Raw genomic sequence first — 27976 nt, forward strand, 5'->3', positions numbered from 1 at the left:
AAGGGTGGTAACATTAAGAATGCAACGTTAACTCCACTGTTAAAATCAGAGGAGAGTGGATAGGTAGAACGAGTACATAGAAGGCCTCTATGAAGGAGATGATTTGTCAATGTGATAAACAAAGAAACAGGAGTCGTTTTAGAGGACATAGGGGATCACTAATTACAATCAGAAATGAAGAGAGCTTTGAAGGACTTCAGATCAAATGAGGCAGAAAGGATGGATAACATACCATCAGAATTTCTAAAATCATTAGGAGAAGTGGCAACAAAACGGCTATTGACTTTGGTGAGTAGAATGTATGAGTCTGACAATATATAGTCTGACTTTCGGAAAAATATCATCCACACAATTATAAAGACTGTAAGTGCGAGAATTATCGCACAATCAGGTTAACAGCTCAGGCATCAGAGCTGCTGACAAGAATAATATACGGAAGAATAGAGAAGAAAATTGAGGATGTGTTAGATGATCAGTTAGGCTTTACAACAGATAAAGGCACCAAGGAGGCAATTCTGACGCTGGGGTTGATATTGGAAGCAAGACTAAAGAAAGATCAAGACACGTTAACAGGATTTTTTGATCTGAGGAAGAATTTTCTGGGAATATACATTTATAGCACAGCTCTGTATGGTAATGAAACATGGACTGTGGAAAAACCGGAACAGAAGAGAATCTAAGCATTTGAGTTGGGGTGCTCCATACGTTTATAGCACAGCTCTGTATGGTAGTGAAACTTGGATTGTGGGAAAACCGGAACAGAAGAGATTCGAAGCATTTGATATGGGGTGCTCTATACGTTTATAGCACAGCTCCGTATGCTAGTGAAACACAGATTGCTGGCAAACCGGAACAGATGAGAATCGAAGAATTTGAGATGGGGTGCTCCGGACGTATGCTGAAAATTAGGTGGACTGATAAGGTAAGGCATGAAGAGGTTCTGCGCAGAATCTGAGAGTCCGATGCCTACCAAAACACGCAGTGAAAAAATTAATTATTTTGACTTAGATACCTCCACTCATTGTCTACTCCGCTCACAGCAAGAGCGAAGTTTTGTATAAAATTAATTTACTGTGTGCTGAAGGCAATAGTCTTACAGCATAGTCCGATGAAGCTTGGTTTCTGCAAAACAATACGCACAAATACATGGTGTACATAAAGTCCGCGAACACACTCAATTATTTATTACAAATACAGGGTGTACATAAAGTCCTGGAACACATTCAATTATTTATTACACAAGAGCTAAAGATTGTACAGATGTGATACATTTTGCATTTTGAAGAGGAACTCTGGAAGTTGATTTTCTTCTTTCTTTTTTCTTTTTTTTAAATTCAATCATCCGATATGCAAACCATGAGTGACCTGGCAGAAGTCAATATTGTAATCGAATTCTTGCCATACCCGTCTAGGGATGGCATCGTCAACTGTGGCAGTCGCTTCCCGTATTCTCTCCCGGAGCTCTGCTACATCACGTGACAGAGGCGGTACATACACCTAATTTTTAATGTGTCCCCACAGAAAAAAGTCACACGGAGTGAGATCTGGTTATCATGGAGCCCATTTGGCCACTTCATTAAAAAGGCTCACTCCACACCTTATCTAGCCATATTTGCTACCGGTGATGATTATCAGCAAATTACCAAACTACGCTGAGGCGGTGTACATGAAAAAAACTTCCAGGTTTTCTCTTCAAAATGACATATTTATGATATGTATAAAATGTTTGGTACTTGTGCAATAAATAATTGAAAATGTTCCCAGACTTTATGTACGCCCTGTATACGAGGGTTGTCCAGAAATTAAGCTCTTTTCAGTTTTGAGTGAATAGTAAGCACGTAAAGATGGGTAGGAAATAGCGTCTCCCACCAAGTATGAGGTCCTTGTTAGAGATTTCGCCTGTGTCATGCAGCCCACATAACACAACTGTCGAGCAGTTCCTTATTCATGCCAATTCTTGGTCGCACACTGCAGGGGAATTGAAGACGCTCCTGCAGCGTTTCCGATGAGAAGTGTTTCATCACCCACAATGCAGTCCGTAATTGGCTCCCCCTCAGTCTCATCTCTGCTCGAAAGAACCGCTGGCTATGGAGACCAAATTTTTTCACAGACAGCGAGCTACAGAGCAGTGCAGATAACTGGCTGAAAGCTTTTTATGACGGTGGTATTGGAAAGTTGATACAACATTACGACAAAACACGAAGTTGGAGCTTCTATGTTGAGAAGTAGGTGGAAGGTGTACTAACTGTGCAAATGAAACGTTTCTGGTTTTCAACGTGGATTCCATTTCGCGCCATATCGGAACTAACTTTCTGGACAACCCTCGTATTTTGCTCGACATGAGAGGAAACATTTGAGTGAACGCACGTACGGTTACCGATGTACAGCATACATCGGAGATTTAGGTGATGGGTGCAGTGACGAAACGTCAGTATCAACACCTAATAACAAATGTTCTTGAGGTGGAGAGTATTCTAGGCCGCATTAGGGCAAGCTGTCGGCCTTCAAGTACTCTTGCGTTGCCGCGCACTGAGTTTCTTTTGTAAAAAATTCGTTCATACATGACACGATACAATAGTGATGTCTCAGATGTTACCAAAATTAATTTCGTACTTTCCTTAACAAATTTCTTGTTGGAGGTTTGTACAACTTCCAACTAACGCAAATTCATCAGCGACGGCGCATGTAGTTACGCAGGCGAAACTGTTTCACACCTCCTATAGTATTTTATTTTTCATCTCCTACTACTTTTACATTATTACGGTCGCAGGTTCGAATCCTGCCTCGGGCATGGATGTGTGTGATGTCCTTAGGTTAGTTAGGTTTAAGTAGTTCTAAGTTCTAGGGGACTGATGACCTCAGATGTTAAGTCCCATAGTGCTCAGAGCCATACATTATCACGAAATGAAAAATAACATTTGGCTCAGAGTAACACTTGAGATCCAATTTCTACGTGGTTACGAAAAGCACAGTATGACAGAAACACTACGAAAATTTTGAAAAGGTACGAGCAGAGTTTGAAAAAGGGTAGGTTTGGTTAAGTGGTGCTAAAACTACATCCTGCTTTGGCACAACCCGAATTTTCACAGAATTGTAGGGGAAAAAAAGGATATTAAATTCTGCCAGCTGAGGTGATAAGTTAAAAACATGAAAAACATTACTCAAGCACCAGCAGCCGACTCAGAGAAGATAAGACGTATGTAGCAAATATCGGTAAATTGTCATTGCTTACAATAACTATTTTCAAGTATATATTCAGTAAATTGACGAATAATGAAAAGTCAGGTAAAAGATTATTTTTACAGTTTGTCTGAAATGTAACAAATATGAAATATGCCATATCAAATGCCAATGAATTATAGTAATTTGTGGTATCTAATTCGGAACTTTTGTTACCACTCAATCCTGCTGCCCGTGGCGGATCCAGGGTTTTGTTTTGGGAGGGGCTTGACCCAACTCAACTTAGGATTTTTCAAGGTAAACATTAATATACTAAAAAGCACACATATTTTTATTTTGCTCCTTTAATGCATAGCGAGTCTCCTAAGATAATGCTTTGAAAAATTCTTTAATGACTTTGACTGGTTGTAGGCTGCCAGATACATCTCGGTGAATAATTATTGCAGACATAACATTCAACCGTCATCCGTCATTGTCGTACGAAGGTACGAGTTTATTAGTTTAAGCGAAGAGAAGCTGCGCTCCCCACTACCAGCAGATACTAATAATGTAGCGAGAATTTGTAAAAGAATTTTTATATTAGGGAAAAATTCATTTGTCTCTTTAAGTGTATCTGCTCCTGTTTTCGGAGGTGGGGGGGGGGGTATATTTCCTGTCTCTCCAGAGCTTCTTGCAGAGAGTTATTTCTCACGATAACGAGAGAGGATAAGGCAATTTACTGCTGTAAACACGTGCAGCTGCCACTAAAGAGTTCAGATTTTCTGTTTTTACGATTTTACTTTGTGTAAGGGTGAACAGGTCGACAATTGAAGAGTGTTCTGTTCTCGAAAAGCGACTCCCCAACTGTCCCAATACAAAATCGATGAAAAGAAGGAATACATTCAATCTGAAATAAAACACGACATGAAATTATTCACGAACTCGAAAGAGCAGAAAAGAATGAAATGTCGCATCAAGCAAAACGCGTATGTATGTATTAAAGGTTTATTTTACCTGTAGCACTTTTTAGCATCCGGTGCTTCTACATTTGAGCGATGCGCAGAACGTTTGGCGATTCTAAGTGCCTTCACTGGGATGTCAAAAGGTTCTACAATATGACACGACTCTTGGAAAATTTCTTCTTATTTCGTTTCTCTGTATCGTTGTAGTGTTCTTATTACAGTATCTACCATCTCATAGTAAAGGTGTTGCCGTGAAAGCGAAACAGTAATTTAAAATACAACGTCGGTTACCGTCAAAGTTAAGAAAAGTCATATCGTTGAATAGAAGCCAGAAGACTTGCACTTTCGGATGACGGAGAAGTTCTCTCCATTTCTTCAAGGAATTGTACGATGAGTCAAAGAGCTCTTTGAATTGAAGGAGTCCATCTAGCCTCTCAACCCTGCGTGTATCACTAAGACTCTGTAACTTAACTCTTTTCGTCTCTGGGTGTTTTTCAAGGATAGATCGCTTGACAAGTGCTAACCTTTTTGCCGACTCGCGCCCAAAATTGGTAACACAACTTACAACTCCCATCATATTTCGAATACTAGGCAAGCTGCTCATAGTAGCTAGGTTTAGTTTATGTGCTGCACAATGCATATAAGCCGCTAGCGTCGGCCAGGGTGGCCGAGCGGTTCTAGGCTCTACAGTCTGGAACCGCGCGACCGCTACGGTCGCACGTTCACATCCTGCTTCGGGCATAGTTGTGTGTGATGTGCTTAGGTTAGTTAGGTTTAAGTAGTTCTAAGTTCTAGGCGACAGATGACCTTAGACGTTAAGTCCCATAGTGGTCAGAGCCATTTGAACCATTTTTTAAGCCGCTAGCGGTTGGAGCTGATTTACTCGGGATTGAACGCCACCGAACTTTTCAGACATGATGGCACCTCCATAATAACCTTTACTCTCAAATTCTTAACTTGTAGACCGAATTCATTTAATGCTTGAACGATTATCGCTTAATGCAGCACCAGTCATGTCAGTTGCAGATAGAAAGCATTTGAAGTCTTCGTGAGTTGTGTTTTTTTGTAAATTCAGGTACCTGATACATACACTGAGTTGTTCTGTAACACTGGTATCCGTTGTTTCGTCGATAAGGATAGCATAATATTTTGCTTCTTTGACTATGAGCACTTCTTTCATAATGAGAGAATGGTCACAATCAGTTGATTCTGAGTTGTTTTGCTCAGATATGTAGCATTTTTTGGGGCTATCTCAAAATGCTTTTGGAGAGACGAATCACCTGAGTTAATGCGAAATTTTAAAAGCACTTGAAATTTTCCTTATCTGATTTCATCACTCAGTGCACCATCATCTCGGTGTCCTCTTAACGGTATGTTTTTTCGACCACATAATATGATCGTCTTTAGTATAGGAATCAGCCGCTCTCGGTTTGATTTAATCATTTTCAGTTCCTCAATTTCGATTCAATTATTTACAGCTTTTTCAGAGTTTTCATATGAACTTTTCAACTGTGTTCTTGTTGAAACTGCCATTTTGTGCTAATTTGCAGCAGAATGGTTTATGAAGATTTCTAGTGTTCTTTTGTATTTGCAAAGTCGACGAGTGACAAAAGATCTTAGCGCCACAGATTGCTTGCCCCCACTACCTCGACCAGAAAATAGTACGCAAGGCAAACTATATGCACCGTTCTGTTGTTGGCTGTAGGCTATTCAAGAGTATTTCTTTAACCAATCAGAACGGAACTTTCATTTTTATCCACCATCTGTTTGCTCCGGATATTCATATTTACAAGTTGTTCTGAAGACTGCGTCAGATGTTTATACTTTTCCTCGTCACTGAGTACTTTTCCTACCACATAAGAAATATCAAAAGTATTTTCAGCGCAAGTAGTTAATGTACTAGCCGCTCCCACTGACACTAGTTCTGGTTCTGTAAGAACAACAAACAATAACCACAACTTGTACGCGAATCAGAGAATCATACATATGCAAATCGAAAACTTACCGACACCTAAAATAACTCTTCGGAACTATATTCAGGGTTATTTAAAAAGGCCAATAATCATTTAAGGGATTAAAATGAAAATAATATGAAGGTTTTCTTTTATTATGGGACAAACTTGAAATCAGCTAGTCCCTGTAAAAGTTACATAAAACTTATCTTCTCGACCAAATTGTATGAAACAGCTGATTTTCCGCGAGTTTGAAGTTGGTCTCACAGTAAAGTTATTCTTATAGATGAGAACTTTAACCCGTTAAAAATTTATACCGATTTTAGGTAAATAACGCGGTATAGAAGTGTGAAATTGACGCCAACACCGGCATGCGCGCGAAGAAAGCTGGTTTAAAAAGAATTCAGAACCGAACAAACCCTATGACTCTATATTACATTACATCACTTACGCTAAGTATTACTGCACGCTATCCCTCGGTGCGCAGGCAGAGGGGATCGAGTGTTCAGAGTATTTTTGTTTCACACAGGGAAATGAGGTTTCCCGCTAAAAGAACTTATTCAAAACCATTAGAAACCACAACATTTTTATCGTGCCTTTAACAAAACCATTAGATTGTGATTTTTTAATCACTGAGTATGTGAGTAACCAAAAGCATGAGACAATTCAATTTATCCCTTTGTTTAAGGCTAGAACAACATTATGAAATGTGGCACAGCGAACTTACCTAAGAGAAAGAGCTCGGGGTTATCAACGCATTCCTCGACAGAAGGTTCAACACCAGATCAGAGGTAGTAGCGGATAAAGTATGTTCTGATGCTTTACATGTCTTTAACAGTTCCTATTAGGTCACATGAAACTGAATGAAACCGCAAACAGCTGTTAACTAATGGCGTATTAACACGATCGATTTCGCTGCATTACAGCAACATTTTCAGGTGTAAGTGGTGTCATAAATTAGCACATGTCAATGAGTATTCGTAAGGGTAAAGCACTATGGATTCTCTGACTACGAACTGTGGGGGCATGTCCATGTGCTAATTTATGTGACACCACTTACACTCGAATATGTTGCTTTAACTCAGCGAAACCGGTAGGGTCAATAAACTATCAGTTAACTGCTGTCTGAGGTTTCATTCGGTTTCAAGTCCGCATCAATTTCAGTGCCTGTGGCTACCCGTGTTACAATGTTGTAAGTTAGTACCTTCGTCAGCGCTTCTGTTGGCAGTTCATTATTGTGGCAACATCGTTTCTTCCTTCCGATTCCTGCTCGAATCGACGAAAGCGAATTCATCATTTCGGATTTCGTTTTATTTCTCGCTTTAATTATAATCATGTTCATCTGGCTAACAAGGCTTCCCAGTTCTGCGTTCGACTATGGTAACATTAACCATGACGGCACAAAATTTGTCGATTCGTGAAGTGCGTTGATGTCATTTGCTCTCTCTGTGTTGAAGCACTACAACCAGAAATTAACAGCGTCTATTTGGGACCATTCGACAAGAGCTCGACTCTACCTCTTCTTTCTTCCTTTTCAGTAAAAAGGAAAAAGAAAAAAGAAAAAAAAACCAACATCTCCTTGTCCAGCTTTTTGAGAATGTGACAAATACAAACAATAGCACGCCGTGATTACAATTAGAAACCACTTGAACAGCCCTTTCTATAGTGTCTGATTCGACAAATCTCACAACAGTGCCCTATGTGTACAGCAGTGCAGCACACACACTCACTAACCACACACTCATATTGGATGGGCGGGTTGTAGTGGCAGTGGTGTGTGTATGTTGCTGCATTCCAAATGGGTGGTGAGTGATTAAAAAACTAGACACATACTATACCTACTTCAAACGGATTATTTAGCAAGTGATGAAAATGGTACTGTAGGTAGTATAGTACTAAGACAGAAGGATAATATCAAGTTTAATATGAGATTTTTCACAAGTCAACCAAATGCTATTGGGGGGTCTTGAGACTCTTAGCCTTCACCCTCAATCCGCCACTGTCTGCAGCTTCTACATTTCTTGTTCATAAAAAGATATCAGAGCTTTGGGATTTTTCAGAATATTTTCTGGTTGCTCTAACTTGTAAATTGGTTCATATTTAACAATTGGGACACCAATTTCTATCGGTTCTATTACAACTTTTCCTTCCGTAGGAAGTGTATCTTCAATGTCAATGCCAGCATCATTATAATCAGGTAATTTAAGAAGTGCATCTCCAGAACTAGAAACTCTAATAAAAAATGGCGTCAAATCTCCTTCCATTCACAGGGAATGAAAAAAAACCTGATAAATCTCGATTTTGTTCATGATTTATCATCGACAAAATATATTAAGATATTCATAAAACAACTGTTACAGAAGCACTATTAAAGTTAGTCAGATTATCATTTTCATCAATTACAGTAATTTTTAAATCTTGAGTTGGATCAAAAATAGGATATCTACAGGATAGTGTAGTTCATAAACTATTGGTTTAATTGAAGCAATAACATTAGTTTATTTATTAAAACAATCAGTATGTTCAATAAACATTCCATCAGCCAAATTAATATTTATTGCAATGAATACCAATGAAATAATTTTAAGAACATTTTTAGCAACAGTTATTTTATTAGCTTCAATAATCTCATATTAAATCATAGCACACTTGCAATTTTATCTTCTTTTATATCCGTATATAACTTAACATCATAATAGTAAATATAGTTAAAATTTCATCTGCTTTAATATGAGTATTCGGGTTTTTCGATTGAATACATTTTTCTAAATTTTTCATGCTGACCTATAGGGACTTCTATTGCTTCTCTGTCACTATATAGTTTATTATTTTTGATGTAGAACTTAAATCATATTTATCATGAGTTCATTTGTTAAGTTGCGTGACTTTTAAAGAAATATGTAGTAAATGTTATAATGATCAATTTGATGTAACTCTTCAGGCTTTCCCGGCGATCTAATGACATCTTGGGTTGTCGGGTGTTCTGCCGGATATCAGCGTCGTACTTGCACGATATTTCGGTCACGTAGCTCGTAACCTTCATCAGGTGCGACCTGAGACTGCTCCTCGAGTGGACCTGGTCCAGTATTTATGCCTATGGCCTTCCCCCTCCACCAACGGCTGCAGGCGCTTCCTCTGTGGTCCGCGCCCATTCCCTGCGACCTGCTGGAGCGCGGCTGCTCCGTTTTCGGTCCGCTGCGGTTCTACGTGTTCCCTCTGCGGTCCGCGCCCACCAAACCCGCTCCTGGGGGTTTCATCTACGGTCTAGGGTACCAAGCGTTCCCCCTGCGGTCCGCGCCCGCTCACCACGACCTGTTGGAGCGTTGCCGCTCCGTTTTTCGTCCGCTGCGGCTCTAGATGTCCCCTCTGCGGTCCGCGCCCACCAGTCCCACTTCTGGGCGTTCCATCTTCGGTCTGGTGCGCCTGGCAGTCCGTCAGGGGCTCGTTTTCCATCTCCATGTCTCTGGTTCTTCTGTTTGTGTAGTGTTGCAGCTGGCCCCGTTGCTCCTTTAACAATTCCAGAGCCGGATCCCATGCTCTGCTTAGTTGGTACCCTGTGTCACGGTTCATAAGATCGTCAGCCATTTTAATTTCTATCGATTCTCTTATAATACTGTCCCAAAATCTGGGTGTTTGTGCTAGAATCTTGGTATCCTCATACTTTATGGCATGATCTAGTTCTAGACAGTGTTCAGCAATGGCTGACTTAGTCACCTGTCTTAATCTAGTGTGCCTCTGATGTTCTTTGCACCTGATCTCCACAGTTCTGGTCGTCTGGCCAATGTAGGACATGCCACATTGACAAGGTATATTGTAAATCCCTGGTTTTCGTAATCCCAGGTCGTCTTTGACACTCCCCAGCAGTCCCCCGATCTTGTTGGATGGACAGAAAACACACTTGATATTGTGTTTACGGAGGATCCTACTGATTCTGGCAGAAATAGAGCCAGCATAGGGCAGATATGCCACCTTCTTTGCTTCATCTTGGTCTTCTTCAGGAACCTGTGGTGTAGTGGCTGGTTGGAGTGCCCTCTCAATTTGTCTGTCCGTGTATCCATTCTTGGAGAAAACTGTTTTGAGATGTTCTATCTCTATAGGTAGATTCTCTTGGTCTGACAGGGCCCGTGCTCTGTGGACCAAAGTCTTCAGAACCCCATTCTTCTGTGCAGGGTGGTGACAGCTGCTGGCCTGCAGATATAAATCAGTGTGTGTTGGTTTTCGGTACACACTGTGGCCAATTGATCCATCTGCTTTCCTCTGGACTAGTACATCCAGAAATGGCAGCTGGCCATACTTCTCCAGTTCCATGGTGAACTCGATATTAGGGTGGCATGAGTTAAGATGTTCGAGAAACTCATTGAGCCTGTCCATCCCATGTGGCCAGATCACGAAGGTGTCATCCACATACCTAAAGAAGCATGTGGGTTTAAATGTGGCTGTCTCCAATGCCCTCTCCTCAAAACTCTCCATAAACATGTTGGCAACCACAGGGGACAGTGGGCTGCCCATGGCTACACCTTCAGTTTGCTCGTAATATTGGTTTCTGTACAGGAAATACGTGGATGTCAGTGTATGACTGAACAGGTCCAACAGAGCACCGTCAAATTTCTCTGCAATCAGTTCTAGTGAGTCCTTCAGTGGGACCCTGGTGAACAGCGATACCACATCAAAACTAACCATGATGTCCGAATCTGTGATGTGCAGTTGCTTGAGGCGTTGCAGGAAATCTTCTGAGTTGCGAATGTGGTGAATACATTTCCCCACATATGGAGACAGGAGACCTTTCAAGTACTTAGCTGTTGTGTACGTAGGTGCCCCAATATTACTGACAATTGGACGTAGGGGCACGCCCTCCTTGTGTATTTTAGGCAGACCATACAGTCTAGGTGGCACTGGCGCTTTTTCCCGTAGTTGTCTGATGATCTTATCGGGCATCCCTGTTTCCTTCAAGAGAGCACTAGTCTTCTTGGCCAACTTGTCTGTGGGGTCACACTCCAGAATTCTGTATGCAGGGTCCTCCAGAAGTTGGCGTACTTTCTCATCATAATCCACCTGCTGCAAGATGACAGTGGAGTTCCCTTTGTCTGCTGGCAGTACCACAATGCTGTTGTCTTCCCGGAGTTTCTTGAGTGCAAGCCTCTCCTCGGTTGTGATGTTCGATTTCGGCGGCCTGGCCTTGGTGAGGGCCCTGCAGGTCTCTCGGCGGACTTCCTCTGCCACATTAGGTGGAAGTGTGGCTGCAACTTGCTCTACTGCACTGACGAAACCTGAAATGGGTACGTTTCTAGGGGTCATAGCAAAGTTGAGACCCTTGCTGAGTACCTTTAAGGTTATATCATCAAACTGTATGCCACTCAGATTCGTCACAGTGCGTGTCTCTTCCATCTGCTGTGCTTTCTTACTCATGCGGTCAAACTTTGCAGATTGGCAAGATGAGGCAATTCTCAATTTGGATTTTCTATGATACACATGATTAGAAAACCAAGTGATGGGAGCTCAGAAACAAAATTTTACTTTTTCACAAATGTAAGAAATTTTTTTCTTGATAAAGAGAGCAGGTTCAGCAACATCCAGAGAAGTCTTCCGTCAACTACAAATTTTGTAAATATTGTAAAACTGAGAACCCAACTGCTAAGTTTACTTCACAGAAATGTACAATAGATGAAAGTAGAATGATTTGTAGACAGTGTGTAAACGACTATAATGTAAAGAATTACAATGATAATCGAATTCCTTGTGCATGTGGGACAAATACTTCTAAATAATATTATATAAATCATTTGTAACGACTTCAGAGTGAAAAACATTCGAATATATTATTTTGAATTGAAAAATGAAGAAAAACCAAAACCAATACAGCAGCAGAGAAATGTAAAGCTTGTCTGAGATAAAAAAAATTTGATCGTTTTTACAAAAATCCTTCTGATAAAGATTACCATGGTAGTAAATGTAAAAAAACGTGCTTCAGAATATGCAAAAAATCGAAAGGACAATCATCTCAAACTTAATTTTAAATATTTGTCTAATACGAATTTTCACGAATTGAAATTTCAAAAATTAATTATTTTACATAAATATCATGGCAAATGGGTTAATTCACAGTTGTTCAACTTCATCATAATTGTAAAAGAAATAACTTAACTTAATATAGTAAATGAAATAAAGCCAATCTAATTACATTTATTAAGGCATAAAGTCACAAATTAAAATCTATGAAGGGGAAGTCTTTTGAAACAGTTATCTTATTGTAAAATTACAAAATTTACTTTCGAAAGTAAAGTAGATGAAGCATTGAAAAAAATATTTCCTAATTCTAATGACATCTTTGAGAAACTAAAAGAGATGTAATGCAGATAAACCATGCAAAAATATTTCCATTTGCTCTTAATGTGTTTGAGAAACAAAAAAATACAACTAATAAAGAAATATTATTTCCTTTTTATAGTAGTTTATTTGAGAAACCAAGAGACAGAGGACCATTTGGAGATCATCTAGTTTATACTGTATTTAGAAACAGATAAATTATATATTTAGAAAATAATATAAACTATATTGAACGTAATCATTTCTTAACTGTGGTAAAGACTAAAATTTGGAAAATTGTAAAAGAGAATGTAAGAATATATCATAGATTGAAAATAACTTTAAGAGTTTTTTATGAGTGCCAAACAGAGACAAGCAGAAATGTTTTGAAATTTCAGTTACAGACAGAAAACTATTAGATCAACAACGAAAGAGACATAATTAAAAGATTTAATAATGCTAATCAAGACATTTCATCAAGAATGAGTGATTTCCAAACATGCATTTCAGGATGGATATTAAATGGAATCATTGGTTTATAACTAGAAATTAAGAGACACATCCATTGAAAGGTTCATCTTACACCAAATTAACAGAGAAAATAAAAAAGTATGTATTAATGTCAAAAATAGAGATCAAAAATGGTTTCTGTGAGCTATAAAGTGAGCTTCATGTCCAGGAGTTAAAAATTTGAAAAGCATTCCGAAATATAAAAACGTTAGTCTTCTTTTTCATCAGGAACTTGAAAATTTTGAATTTCCTGTAGTAGTTGATCATATTGCAAAAACTGAAAATAAAATTTTGGGACCTATCAGTGTTCATTCATTTGATGAATACTATCAACTGTATCCATTAAAAATTACCAAAAGTAACAAAGTGAAACATTAAATCTCCTTTATTTGAAGGAATTAAATAATTCACACTAGTGTTATATAAAAAATTTATATAGGTTTCTTTTGAGTCAATTTAATAAACAAGATGAGGTAAAATTTATTTGTGTTACATGGTTACTCCCTCTCACTAGTAAAGAAAAATTAGGTTGTCACACATTAAGTTGATTAGTTAACAAACCATTAAAAGCAGAAACGCCAGAGTAATGTTCCTATGTAACTTTTAAAAATTATCCACATATATAGATAGTTCCATTCATTATTTACGCTGCTTTTGAAAGTTTATTATTGTAGATGGACAACTGTCAACCAAATCCAGAAAATTCGTATACAATGAAATATGAAGAACATGAACCAATTAGATCCTGTTAAGTTCCTGTTCATTATAGAAGACAAAAGTGTTACAAAAAAAAAAGAGGTTGAAGAAATTGAAAGAATTTAGTGTGAAGGTGAAACAATGAAACCATTAACTCATGAAGAACAATCAAGATATGCAAGACTGAAAACAAGCATACTCTGTAACTGTCAGTATTTACTAAAATAAAGGTTCATCATAATGTTCATTTGACTTTTGCATATATATATATATATATATATATATATATATATATATATATATATATATATATATATATATAAATCCATTATGTAATAAATGTTATATACAGCATTCAATTTATTTATACAATTTATCATAATGTGATTTGCATCATTTGTGAAAGAAATTTGTTATGATAGGAATAAAATAGGTTTAATACCAAACAATGAATATAGATATATTAGTTTTGATAAGAGAAATGAAGTTGAAAAACGAGATTTATTGACAGAGTTAAATTTATGGCTTCTTCAATTGATAAAGTTTCATCAAATTTGAATAGAGAACATATGGATTTGAAAATTTTTCCCAGAAGCATTGTTTGATTTAGTGATCAGAAAAGATGTATATCTGTAAGATTACATTAATTCTTGGAAAAAATTTGATAAGACACAATTATCAGCAAAAGAAGAATTCTATAATAAACTGAATGACTGTGAAATAAATAATGAAGCCTATAAACATGCAAACATAATTTGGAAAAAGTTAATATTAAAAATATAGGTCAATATCATGATATGTATCTTGAAATTGATGTATTTTTATTATTGGATGTATCTGAAAATTTTATAGAAACTTGTATAAAAGTGGATGATTTTGATCCATCTTGGAATTTTACTGCACCAGGATTATCTTGGAATACAAAGTTGAAAATGTCTATCAACCACTTGATTTATTATAAGATTACGATATGATTTTAATGGTTGAAAGGGCAATAAGAGGAGGAATACCAAGATGTTGGAAGAGATATGTTAAAGCAAACAATAAATATATGAATGATATTGACAGTAAGAAGATAGTAAATATCTAGCATATTTAGATGCAAGTTACTTATGAGTCAGTATTTACCTTATGGAGAATTTGAATTGGATAATCCAGATTCTTTTGATAGTACAAAAAGAAGTCAACTTTGAGATACTGATAAAATTTTAAGTATTATAGAGAATATAAAAGATTTACGTGATTTACATAAAGATTTACCATTAGCTACTAAAAATAAAACCATGCCTGGGTGCAGTCATTAGACTGCTTCAGCTCTTGCAGGAACTAACAAAAGCAAGTTGTTAACTACTCTGAATAATATAAATAAATGTATAATTCGCTTTAGAATCTTTAAGGGGCTCCAGAAGGGCTCAAAATCATGAAAAGTTCAATTTTTACTTTTTTGCGTTTTCTGAATCTGCAGACTATTACCTTTTAATAGATATATAATTTATTCAATTCCGAAGACTACAACTATTTTTAAATTTTTTTTGAAATGTGTTCTACATGGGCGTGACCCACTGTGGCGCTGTTAAACTGCTGTCAAATGGTGTTATTATTAACGTCCGTGTTCATCAGGTACATTTTAGTGATGTGAGATAAAGTATGTGTTGTGGCTAACCTGTGATGGTTCAATATATATCGCTGGTGTGATTGTCGATTGTTTCATGTTTATTTACTCTGTCGTTATCTCGAAAATATTCGTAATTAATTCTGTTTCTTGAGTCTCTGTTTTGTTGAAGTATAATAATGAGTAAAAGTAAAGTTATTAGAAATCCTCTGAAGGCTTTTAAGAAAAGGAGAAATGTTGGAAAGCCAAAGGTATGTGTTATTACTGTAAACAATAAAGACGATAACCAAGTGAGTGAACCTAACCTCTCAAGTACACCTGCCCATAGCAGTCAAAGTGGGAAAGAAAATACTTCACAGAAGAAGCTTGGTTCAATGAGTGAAAACTATGAATGTTTTATGGGCGAATCGGATGTGAATGAAATATTTGATATGTCGGTTCTCAAAGGAATTTTTTCAAACTGTGTAAGATGTATTCATTGTAGTGAAGTTGGTCTGAAACTCTCCATAATAAAGCACGTAGGACTTGCTAGTGAAATACAACTGAAATGTGATAAGTGTTCATACATGACCACCTTTTGGAACAGTGTTGCAGTAACTGCAACTGAAGAAAATGGTAGCAAAATCTACGAACACAAGATTAGATCTGTTTATTCCTTGCGTTCAGTTGGTAAGGGTGCTACTGCAGGTGCCATTTTCTGTGGCATCACGAATCTTCCAAATCCCCCAACCAAGTTTACGACCTATAATAAATTAATAGGGTCTAAAGTAGAAGATGTCTGTATAGAATCTATGAAGAACGCTGTGGAAGAGGCAGTAATGGAAAATAATGGTAACAGAGATTTGACTGCAGCGTTCGATGGTACCTGGCATAAACGGGGACACACATCTCTTCATGGTGTAGTATCTGCCACCAGTATGTATACAGGGAAAGTTTTAGATGTAGCAGTAATATTAAAGTATTGTAGATGTCCATATAAAGGTTCACATGAAAATAATTGCAAAGCTAACTATAGTGGCAGTAGTGGAGGGATGGAAGTGGCTGGTGTTGCCAGTATATTCCAGCGTTCTGAGGCGTGTGATATAGTGCGATATGTTAATTACCTTGGTGACGGTGATTCTAAAAGTTTCAAACATGTTCAAGGACTGAAACCCTATGGTGATGATGTTGTAGTGCAGAAATTTGAGTGTATTGGACACGTACAGAAGCAAATGGGAACAAGACTTCGGCGACTGAAAGCTTCGTACAAAAACTCAGTGATGGTAAAGGGTTGGATGGGAAGGGAAGGTTAACTGACAGTGTAATTGACAAAATACAGAACTATTATGGAATGGCTATTAGGCAAAATACACAAAGTGTCGACGAAATGAAGAAGGCTGTTTGGGCTCTTTTTTTTTCATACTTCTTCAACCGATGAAAATCCCCAACATATCTTGTGTCCCAAAGAAGAAGACAGTTGGTGTAAATATAACAAAGGATTGCTAACTAGTGAAGTGTACACTCATAAGCATAGTCTGCCTCATGCAATAATGGAGGTGATAAAACCTATTTTCAGAGACTTAGCAGCACCTGAACTGTTGAAAAAGTGTATTCACGGAAAAACTCAAAACCCCAATGAAAGTGTAAATAGTGTTATATGGTCGAGAATCCCCAAGACTGTATTTGTTGGAATAGAAACACTTCACTTTGGTGTGTATGATGCTGTTGCGACTTTCAATGATGGCAACATTGTAAGGTGCAAGGTATTTAGAAATATGGGAATGAAGATAAGTTCTAACATGGTACGAGCGATGCTTGCTTTAGACAAGGAACGCCTTCGGGCTGCAGACAGGGCTGTAAAGAGTCTAGAAATACAAGCAAGAGTAAACAGGAGGAGGAACAAGAGGAAGCTGGAGGAGGAGTTTGCAGAGGATGAAGATAATCCATCCTATGGACCTGGAATGCACTAAAAAGTTAGTCCAATCTTTGTCGCTCGATTCCCAAAACTTTTATTTTCTCATACTAATTACATGTTTTCTAAGGATCTTCCAAACGTATTTGTTTCAAACTTTCAGTAAATGTTACACAGTACCTTCTGCATAATTTAACACAGCCTTTTTCCAAAAAACTTTATATTTTTGAATATATAAATAAGAAATTGCAAAAAAATGTTGTGAATTTTCATTACAATTGAAAAAAAATCATCTTTAATAACTGAACTAAAATTTTGTAAAATCCCTGTGTTAAGTTGTAGCCCATATTTCAATAAATAATCTGTAAAAAGTTCAACTTCCTACCTCAAATACTTTGTGAGGAAAGATGTAATTTATAAGCGTTATTTTAACATTGCAAGTATAGGGCGTTCTGGAGCCCCTTAAAGAGTATATATCATTAGGAATGAAATTAACAAAATTTGATAGATTTTTAATATTTAAACAATCAGATAGGTTGAAGAAGTATATAGATTTAAATACAGTATCTAAGAAGCACATGATAATCATCTGCCATTTGTCTATGGCTTGTTTTTAAATCGTCAGCACTTCTACAACAGCAGTAGTCTTGTTGCGGTTTTACTGGAAACCAGACAGGCATTCATCTGAAAGATTGTGTGATGTTAAATAATTAGTGAGTTGTCTATGAACTATATTTACTAAAGCCTTGGATAGTGCTGTAAGAATGGAAATGGGTCAGTAGTCGGAGGTTCTTTGGCAGATTCCTTCTTTGGTAATGGTTTTATGAGTCCCTGCTTCCAGTCTGATGCGAAGGTGCACGAGATTAAAGAATTGTTGAAGATGTCCATTATTGTCGCAGCAGTGAATCGATGAGAAAACTGATCATTAGCACTGTAATACTATCGTCTCCTGCAGCTGCAGAGCGAATTTCCGAAATTGACTTCCTGACTGTCTTAGGGCTTACAGTCTGTAGGGAAAATTTCTCGTCTCCATTAACCTCTGATGCATTAATGGAATCGATAGCACGTGTTCTTGTGTGTTGGTCAATTATAGATAATATAGTGGCCTATTTCTCATTTAGGTCTTCAAAGGGAAGTAGAGGTTCAGCAGCAGATTTTGTTTTGAGTATTACTAGACCTCATAGAGTTTTGCACACCATGGCGGGGCCGTCAAAATCCTCAGTTAGCGAGTGGGAATATGTGAGTTTTGCATTCCTGACGGATTGGATAGCTGCTTGTATGTGATGTGATTATCAGACGTCGAGTGCCGCTTCCTCTTCGTGTGTGCTATGTCTCTGACACTCAAGAGCCATGAGCCAGAGAGCTATGGAGAACGTTTTCTCCTTACTCTCTCTGTTTTTAAGGAGGCATATTTGTCGTATAAGTTACTGGGTCTCACAGTCAAATTAGAGACTTTGTTTTTCATGTCGACATTATTTCCTGCCGTTGCCTGCCAAGAAATATCATGAGCGTCCGCTGCAATTTCAGAAAAAAATATGGGCTTAAAATCTCTAAAGGTCGAGAGTTGCGGTTTATTCTTTCGGCACTGCAGTGAGTAATTCATTAATATTGCATCATGAGCACACAGGCTTGGTGCATGAGTACGAATTACTCTGTTCGGTGATTTGGTTGCCAATATATGGAGGAACGTATGAGTGTTTTCTGTATAGTGAGTAGGTCCATGTGGAACGAGTGTGAGGTTTGAGCAGGAATGTATGCGAGTACATTTTGATACGGAAGAACTATTATTCAGAAAATTTATGCTTATATCTCTGGCTAGACTTACATGTTCATGCAAAGATTCAAGATTTGATAGTGCAGACAGAAAATTGGAGAGCTCTCCAATGTTAGGTGGATTGCGTATTACGCAAATGAGAAACATTCTATTGAAAGGTTTAATAAAAAAAACCTATAATCGGGCTGTTTGTCCTCGTTATTAGATGTGAGCACAAGCTCTGGGCACATATTTGCTCGAACATATGCTTCTACACCGCCCCCTCGTCTGTTGTATCTGTCATGTCTTGTAAGAATGTACCCATATACACTTAAAGAACTGGAGGTGGTGCTAGCTTTCAGACACGTCTCTGACACGAGTATCACTTGAAATTTGAGGTCCTGAAATATGCAGCGAAACTCAGTCAGATGTGCTTGTAAGGACCGCACATTTGTGTGAGCGATCTGCAGCGTATAGGTGTCCCGAGTCGCTTTCGCTAATAGCGCAGAAGTGGAAGTAGCGGCTGCTCCAAAGAAAGACATGACCCAGAGTCTTGCGGAATGCTTTGAGGAGTAGGAGGAGGATCAGTGCGCGTAGCTGGTCTCAGGTGAGTAGTGCAACAGAAACAGTGAAAGGTTGAAGTTCGGGAAGAACTGCCTGACACAAAGTGTGACGTATGAAGGTGCACGGTTCTCCTCAGGATGGCACATCACCACCACAAAACAAGCAGAGTACAATAGTATGAAAAATTGGTAATGAAAGAGTGGTTATGCAGAAGCAGAAACGCAAGTTAAAGGAGAAGGTGCAGTAAGTTATACTTAGACAGGACAGAAGTAATAGTGCTGTAGAAAAGCAGAAGGAGCAGTAATGAAACGGTATACCTTGGATGACGTTACTAATGAAGTAAAATGATGAAATGGTCGTGGATTAATCGTCCGAAACAAGAAAAAGTAAGAGTATAATAGGAAATAACGACTATGTTGGCGTTGGAAGTATGATAACTGAATACAAAATTTATAACAAATTCTGGAAGTAAACTTGTTAATAATGACAGGAAATTTCTTCCAATTAAAGTGCTCCAGAAATGAAATGTTTAATTACAAAAGCAACTAGTACCAAGAGTAAAAGTAAACAGACGAAATAATGTTGGTAAAGAAAAGCGTTTTAAACATAAGCGCTAGAATATTGGAGTGTTTCTATACAGAAATAATGACTACAAAGTACTAGAAATGAACCTAAAACAGAAAGAGACTGGAAAACTATTTTAAGGATACTACAACAAAATAAAATATTTCTTCACAACATATCATGATGGACTCGCAGAGCTTAGGGTTTCAAGTTCCTCGTTCTTCCTCACTGAAAGCTTTTCTGCAGATACCTTAACGATTATTCTGTCATCTCTGGTCCACACATTCTGCAGGCCGAACTGGAAGATCACACTGTTCAGCAATTTCATTCTTTGAGACGTAAGATCCTAACCTATCGTGATTCCTGATTTTTCTAATTTTTTTTTTGCTCCAAGGACTTCAGAGCGTTTCCAGTTGGATAAAAATTTTATCATGGTAGCAAGGGATTTTGAGAATGTGGCGCCCTGCGTCCTACTCTGCGGCTCCTATCAATATCGATTTCCGAAACATGCCAAAGACTCTGAGATCTTTACAACTTTGGCACTATTAAATCTCGTCCGATCTGTTAAAGACCTGTTGTTCAAGGACACGTAGTTTCTCGTTAGCTTTGGCAAGTGACTTCTTTAGTTCAATGGTGCTCTGTATTTTCTAAAGCACACCGTTCGAGGAGGAGTCAGTGATGACTTTCAGTACCAGGTCCAATGTATCGGCGAACTTCGGAACGGCCGTCACTTCCGTGGTGGTAAGTACCATTGGTACCAAACTGCTGAGGTCATGGGTCCCTAGTCTTACACAATAATGAATCTAACATAAACTAACTAACGCTAAGGGCAACACATACACCCATGCTCGAGGGAGGACTCGAACCTCCGACGGGGGAAGCCGCTCGAACCCGTGACAAGGCGCCCTAGATCGCGCGGCTACCCCGCACGGCGTCACGTGGGTGCGGACGAACTAGCCGATGTCCGTTGGGATGCATGCCGGAGCGGATACTTTTGCTGTGACTGGCTGCACTGCCGCACCGTTGTCGCTGCTGTCGCCGATGATGGAATCACTGCACGCTCCTCGTCGTTGTACCATTACTTTGAAGTCACACACTCGAGAGAACAAAAGCAGGAAGAGCACTCTAGCATAACGGAGAGAAGTTGTGAGAGTTGGTATTCAAGAGACCACGATGTTGTGTGACTAATTCCAAATTATCAGTCAGTACAATGGAGGACCACACCTGTTAATGAGACGAAGAGTATTACGAGGTATTTTGATAACTGGTTATTTGACTGACGCTTCCTTTCCCAGGTCTAAGTTCAAGTGATTTTTATCTTTGGGGGATATTCAAAGATACGGAGTACACAAACAAACTTCATATACTCGAAAAGTCATTAGACGAAATTCTGCTTATGGTTTCAAATACCGGCTACTGAATTCGACGAGTTTTTCACAATAGGCTCACAAGGTGACAGACTATTCGTGGGTGTTGTGTGATGTCCTTAGGTTAGTTAGGTTTAAGTAGTTCTTAGTTCTAGGGGACTGATAACCTTAGATGTTAAGTCCCATGGTGCTCAGAGCCATTTGTACCATTTTAGACTGTTCCTCTGACAATATGCAGTAGATAATGGTACGAATAATATAGTCACAATCCAAGTCACTTTTTGATGAACTCAGGAAGACGCGTCCAACCTTGCCGCGGCAGTTGCCGAGGGAATTAGCCGGTACGTATCCTCTGCGAACGAACACTCATTTCCTCATACGTGGAACACCTACTATTCAGACTCCTTAGACCTACTTTGGGAAGTGGATAGTGATAAACTGTAAGACTGTACGTTATTTCTATCTAAAAATGTGAAAAGAAAAGTTTTTGGTATTCTACGTATCATTTTTGTAATGAATAGAAGAAAGATGAACCGCAAGCCACTTGAAACTGCAGATTTCTTTATTGCCACAACCGGTTTCCTTCATTAAAATTGCATCCATACGTGAAAACCGTCTCACATTAGCGCACCAAGATGTCCCCAACTTTGCCGGCCGCTGTGGTCGAGCGGTTCTAGGCGCTTCAGTCCGGAACCGCGCTACTGCTACGGTCGCAGGTTCGAATCCTGCCTCGGGCGTGGATGTGTATGATGTCCTTATGTTAATTAGGTTTAAGTATTTCCTAAGGTTTAGGGAACTGATGACCTCAGATGTTATGTCTCATAGTGTTCAGAGCCGTTTGAACCATTTGTCCCCAACTTTCGTAGTGAAAAATCAAACCCCCGAAGAGGGAGAAACGGGCAAAATACAAAGTTCATCTTCTTCTACATCGATACTCTGCAAGCAACCGTACTGTTCTGCTCGCAAATAGAGCAAGCGATAAACTATTGTCTATATGCCTCCGTATGAGCCCTAATTTCCCGCATTTTACCTACGTGGTCCTTAAGCGCAATGGACGAGTATGTCGGCTGCAGTAGAATCGCTAAGCAGTCAGCTTCAAATGGCGGTTCTATAAATATTCTCAACTGCGTTCCTCGCAAAAACATCGCCTTCCCTCCGGGGATTCCCATTTGAGTTCCTGTAGCATCTCCGTAAGACTTACATGTTGGTTCGAACCTAAGTACGGATCCCAAACACTCGAGCAATACTCAAGAATAACTCGCGCCAGCGTCTTGTATGCGGGCTCTTTTTTCAGATGACCCACACTTTCCTAAAATTCTCCCAATAAACCGAAGTCGACCATGCACCTTCCCTACCACAGTCCTCTCATACTCGCTCCATTTCATATCGCTTTGCAGCGCTACGCCCAGATATTTAAACGACTTGACTGTGTCAAGCACGACACTACTAATGCAGTATGCGAACATTACGGGTTTGTTTTTCCTATTCATCCGCATTAACTTTCTTTTCTCCACTATTAGAGCTAGCTGCTATTCATCACATCAACTAGAAATTTTGTCTAAGGCATGTTGTATTCTCCTAGAGTCAGTCAACTCGAAATCTTACCGTACGCTACAGAATCATCAGCAAACAACCGCAGATTGCTGCCCACCCTGTCCACCAAATCATTTATGTATATAGAGAACAACAGCCGTCCTATCTCATTTCCCTGGGGCGTTCTTGACGGTACCACTGTCTCTGATGATCACTCGCTGTTGACAACATACGATAACTTAAAAAGTCATCGAGCCACTCACATATCAGTGAATCTACTCCATGTTCTCGTACCTTCGTCAAGATCCGACGTGTCAAATGCTTTCCGGTTCTAGAAATTTGGAATCTGTCTGTTGCTTTTCAACAATAGTCCGCAGTATATCAAGTGAGAAAAGGGTAAGCGGAGTTATGCACGAGCGATGCTTTCAGAATCAAACTGATTAGTGGTCATAAGATATTGAGTCTCAAGAAAATTTGTTATAATCGAATTGAGAATATGTTCAAGGATTCTGCAGGAAACCGAAGTTATGGATATTTGTCCGTAATTTTACGGGTCCGTTCATTTACCCTTCTTATATACAGGAGTCGCCTGCACTTTTTCCAGTCACTTTGAACTTGGTGTTGACTAAAACACTCGCAATAAATGTAAGCTGGGTAAGGGACCAATGCCTTGTAAAACCGAATTGGGATTCTATCCGGACCTACCAATCTCCTTGTTTTCTACTCTTTCAGTTGTTTCTCTATCCAAGGGATGCTTATTACTATGTCGCCCGTACGGGAGTCCATCCGATGGTGAAATTGTGATGATTTTGCACAGTTCTCCTGCTTGAATGCGAAATTTAGAAGTCTAGCTTTCGTTTTGATATCTTCAGCGGCCACACCAGACTGTCAGCAAGGAACTGGATGGAAGCCTTAGACTCGTTTAGCGATTTTGCATAGGACGAGGATTTTCTAGTGTTCTCTACAAAATCTTCGGTTAAGATATGACTGTGGTAGTTGTATGGTTCGCGCACACACCTTTTCACAGGCGCACGGATCTCTTCTGAACCTTGCTTGTCATGATTTGTGCGTTCTCTTTTGAACCGAGAGTGCAATAACCTCTGCTCCCTAAGCATTTTCCAAATTTCATCATTAAAGCACGGTGGTTTTTTCCATCATTAAGCCATTTAATAGCCACAGATGGCTCCAGACTACGATCAACTGACTATCTGCTCTTTCTAGCAAAACCACTCTCCTAGCCTTCTAGACTGATGAACTTTCTTAACCATAGTTGCTACAATGACATCATGATCACTAATCTCCGTTCACATACTGACGTTGTGATAATGTCCAGCCTGTTTGTAGCTACAAGGTCTAAGATATTTTCACTGTATATGGGCTGCTGAACTACCTGCTCAAAACAATTTTCAGAAAACGTATTCAAAATTATTTCGGACTACCATCTGTCTGTAGCCCCCCCCTCCCCCCCCCCCCCCGCAGTGAATTCATAGACATCAGCCGATACTCGGTAGATGAAAGTCGCCTCCAACTAGAAATGAAAGATATTCACGTGCTGCTGGCTGTAGATTTTCTTTGAACGACTCTAGAGCTGTCACATGGATATCGGGTAGTCGGCAAAAACATTCAACCTTAGTTTCACCTACACCTGTTACACGCTACCACGTATCATCACTGTCACACTCGTCGTCGATTAGAAACAGTATTTATGTCAACCGACCGCCTTCCTTGCTGTGCCCTTGCAGTTACGACTGATGCGCCACCGCGTATTCGCCCCGATGTCCTGTTTTATTTATTTCGACGACTTACCGTCTCCAGAGGTTTGTTTTTTGACTACGAACCTTAGGGGCATCTTGGTGCGCTAACGGGACATCGTTTTCACCTGAGTATACTGTTTTAGTGCAACGAAACTTGTTGTGATAATAAAGAAATCACTAATTACAGCTGTCTTAAGGTTCATTTTGGTTCCATACGTTATGAAGTTCTTTGAATAATTTTTGGTTCTTTTTATGGCATATTCTCTGTTCCAGAAAACCGTAGAGCCGGCCGCCCTAGTAATAGCTTCTGCCTCCTTCAGTCTTGTGGTACGTAGCACTCCTGTAAGAGAGGAGAGTCAGTGTTGAGAAATGACATCAGTGGGTCGCGATTTCAGAATTTTTCTATTAACCCATCTCGCTTCCCCATTTTCTGTCTGGCCATACCTCCCTTCTCTTCTACTCCCGTTTAAGTCTCCTCCTCCCTTTTCCCTGTCCATGGCATCCTCTACCTTCTGGCAATCCAACTCTGTCCCCCATCTCTGTTTAGCAGTGCCAGTATGCACATATATTCTTTGGAACGCCGTCTGATATTACCTACACAACATTCCAGTAATGAAGGGTACCCTAGATGTCAGACATTACCAAACTTTTTCACCCTCATCCCCGCACTTATGGGAATAAGGTGCTACTTGTCCTAACCCTGTTTGATTCTTGACAATGGGTAGTATGTTTACCAAATTTGGTTGAAATCGATCCAGTGGCCAAATTTGGTTGATATCGATCCAGTGGTATAGGAGGAGATGGGGAACATACACACATTTATCAATTTTTTATATCCATACTGATCAACATCCTATGCTTGAATGACGAACCTCAAACAGAAACGTACAAGAATCTGCTATCATATGAATTGTTCCTCTAGTTTGTAGGTGCAACCCAGTGATTTCTGTGTTTCCTTTACATCTGCCTGAAGTACTTGCTTTTCTATAGTTCATAAGCTTACTGGTTTTATCAGTTGTACAGCTTTTCCTCTGAGTATAGAAACAACCATGGAACTTTTTTAATTTGGAATAGAGTAAAGGCTTTTATCCAGTGAATGAAATTGTAGCACGAAGAAATTATAGGGAGCAGCGTATACTAGTTTGACGTCACATCTGTACCCGTGGTTCTTTCTGCAGGAAATTAACTGTTGTTTTTAGAGCCTAAGCTAAATTCACTCCTACGACAAAATTCGAAGTCGAGTTTGAACCTCAATGACGCACGAAATTGCTACCGTTACATTCACAACATGTCTACGTTGGAACTGGGAAGTGCCTACTTTCGCCACATTATGAAAAGCCTACTGATGTACAGCTAGGTAGTTCAAAACAGCAATTACGTGTTATCGTTTGCCCGTCCCTATTCACAGGACAAACGGGGACACGGATTCGGATAAGAATCTTTTCAAGTGTAGCAGCGGAGCTGAAAAGAAGGAAGAGAGATACGGCGTCCTATAAGCGCAGAGGTCAACTCTTTGAAAGACGCCGGCAGATAGCAGGGGGCGCTCGATAAGACGCGCCGCGGTCCGCTTCCCCCTGCGTTCCCGTTTCAGCTGAGCTCGCGCAGACAATGGCAGCTGGTGTCGCCGACGGCCAACAAAGGCCCGCCTGGCTGTGCAGCGCAGAACGTCACAGAACACCACAGAGTGCCGCGGAACGCCGCAGGCGCTACGCTGCATCCGAGCCACACTGATACTTGTATCACTGGGCACTCCTATCCTTTCCACATTTGTTCTCCATGTCGCGCAAAATAACATCATCATCTCCTTCGATTAAATGATGTAATCACTTATTTTTGCAATCTGTTTCCTCTCACTCTACGAACATCATCCTTCCTTTTCAGTATGTTCTCTCCTAGCTTCTCATTAACTGAAAAGATTTTTAAATTTGAATTTTATTTTATCCACTTAATAGAGCCTTTTACGTATTTTCATGAACTTGACCTCTGCTAGTTGTAACTGTGATGTTTGTGGTTTTATTACTGCCAATGTTTCGGAACCATATCCAAGAGTATTTACTGCCGTAATTAATAAAATTTTATTTGTGTTTCTCTTCTTGTTTTTCTTCGTAATATTCTTCCAATTGTTCCACAGATAGCCTGATATTTATCAACCGTCTCCTCAATGTCTTTGTCATAGTTAAAACTCATCATCACATCCTACATAGCTGAAGTGCGATACTTGTAACATTCTCTCATCTACTGTTATTTTCGATCTGACTTGGATACTTTCCTTTGAAAGTCATTATCTTTCTCATATTAGCAGATATAGTAAAGCTGTAATAATAATAATGTCGTGTGACTAGGGCCTCCCGTCGGGTAGACCGCCAGCCTGGTGCAAGTCTTTCGATTTGACGCCACTTCGGCGGCTTGCGCGTCGATGGGGATGAAATGACGATGAGTAGGACAACACAACACCCAGTCCTTGAACGGAGAAAATCTCCGACCCAGACGGGAATCGCACCCGTGTCCTTAGGATTGACATCCTGTCGCGCTGACCACTCAGCTACCGGGGGCGGACCGTAAAGGTGTATTACATAACTTCTCCATAGGCAGGTTGATTCAGTGATGGAGTTACGAACTTTCATCACGGAGGAGGGTAAATGTATCAATTTCAGGTAAGTTACCCTCGTGTGGAAACAATTGAAAATGGTTCAAATGGCTCTGAGCACTATGGGACTTAACATCTATGGTCATCAGTCCCCTAGAACGTAGAACTACTTAAACCTAACTAACCTAAGGACATCACACAACACCCAGCCATCACGAGGCAGAGAAAATCCCTGACCCCGCCGGGAATCGAACACGGAAACCCGGGCGTGGGAAGCGAGAACGCTACCGCACGACCACGAGATGCGGGCGAAACAATTGAATCGAAGGTTATAAGTGAAAATAATGCTAATACCTCAGGCACTGGACCTCTTGTAATGCAGAGTATGACTAAAATAAATTGGTAAACATGGACTCTGAAGGGAAGATACCTTAGGTCTTGCGAGCATTTGCTCATCTTTGTTACTGTGAAACACAACTCTTCAATAGAAAGTGTTCCGAGCTCTTAAGGTGCACATCTTTACTAAACAGTTCTTCCTTTCCTTGGTTCTTGCAGCAGAGGAGGTCAGTCGGCAGAGAACTGATACATTTACCCATCTTCATGGAACCAGCAAGTATACCTGAACACGACCTGCAGGCCATTCTGAATCAGACTACAAGGTTTTATGGAGGGATGAAACCATTAAGAGTATAATTTCTTGAAAGCATTTTGGAAAGTTGTGTTGCTGGTTACAAACGGTCATTGATTTTCCCTGAAGCTGTTAACCCAA

Source organism: Schistocerca nitens, chromosome 1 (genome assembly GCF_023898315.1).
Source record: "Schistocerca nitens isolate TAMUIC-IGC-003100 chromosome 1, iqSchNite1.1, whole genome shotgun sequence".
Classification (NCBI taxonomy): domain Eukaryota; kingdom Metazoa; phylum Arthropoda; class Insecta; order Orthoptera; family Acrididae; genus Schistocerca; species Schistocerca nitens.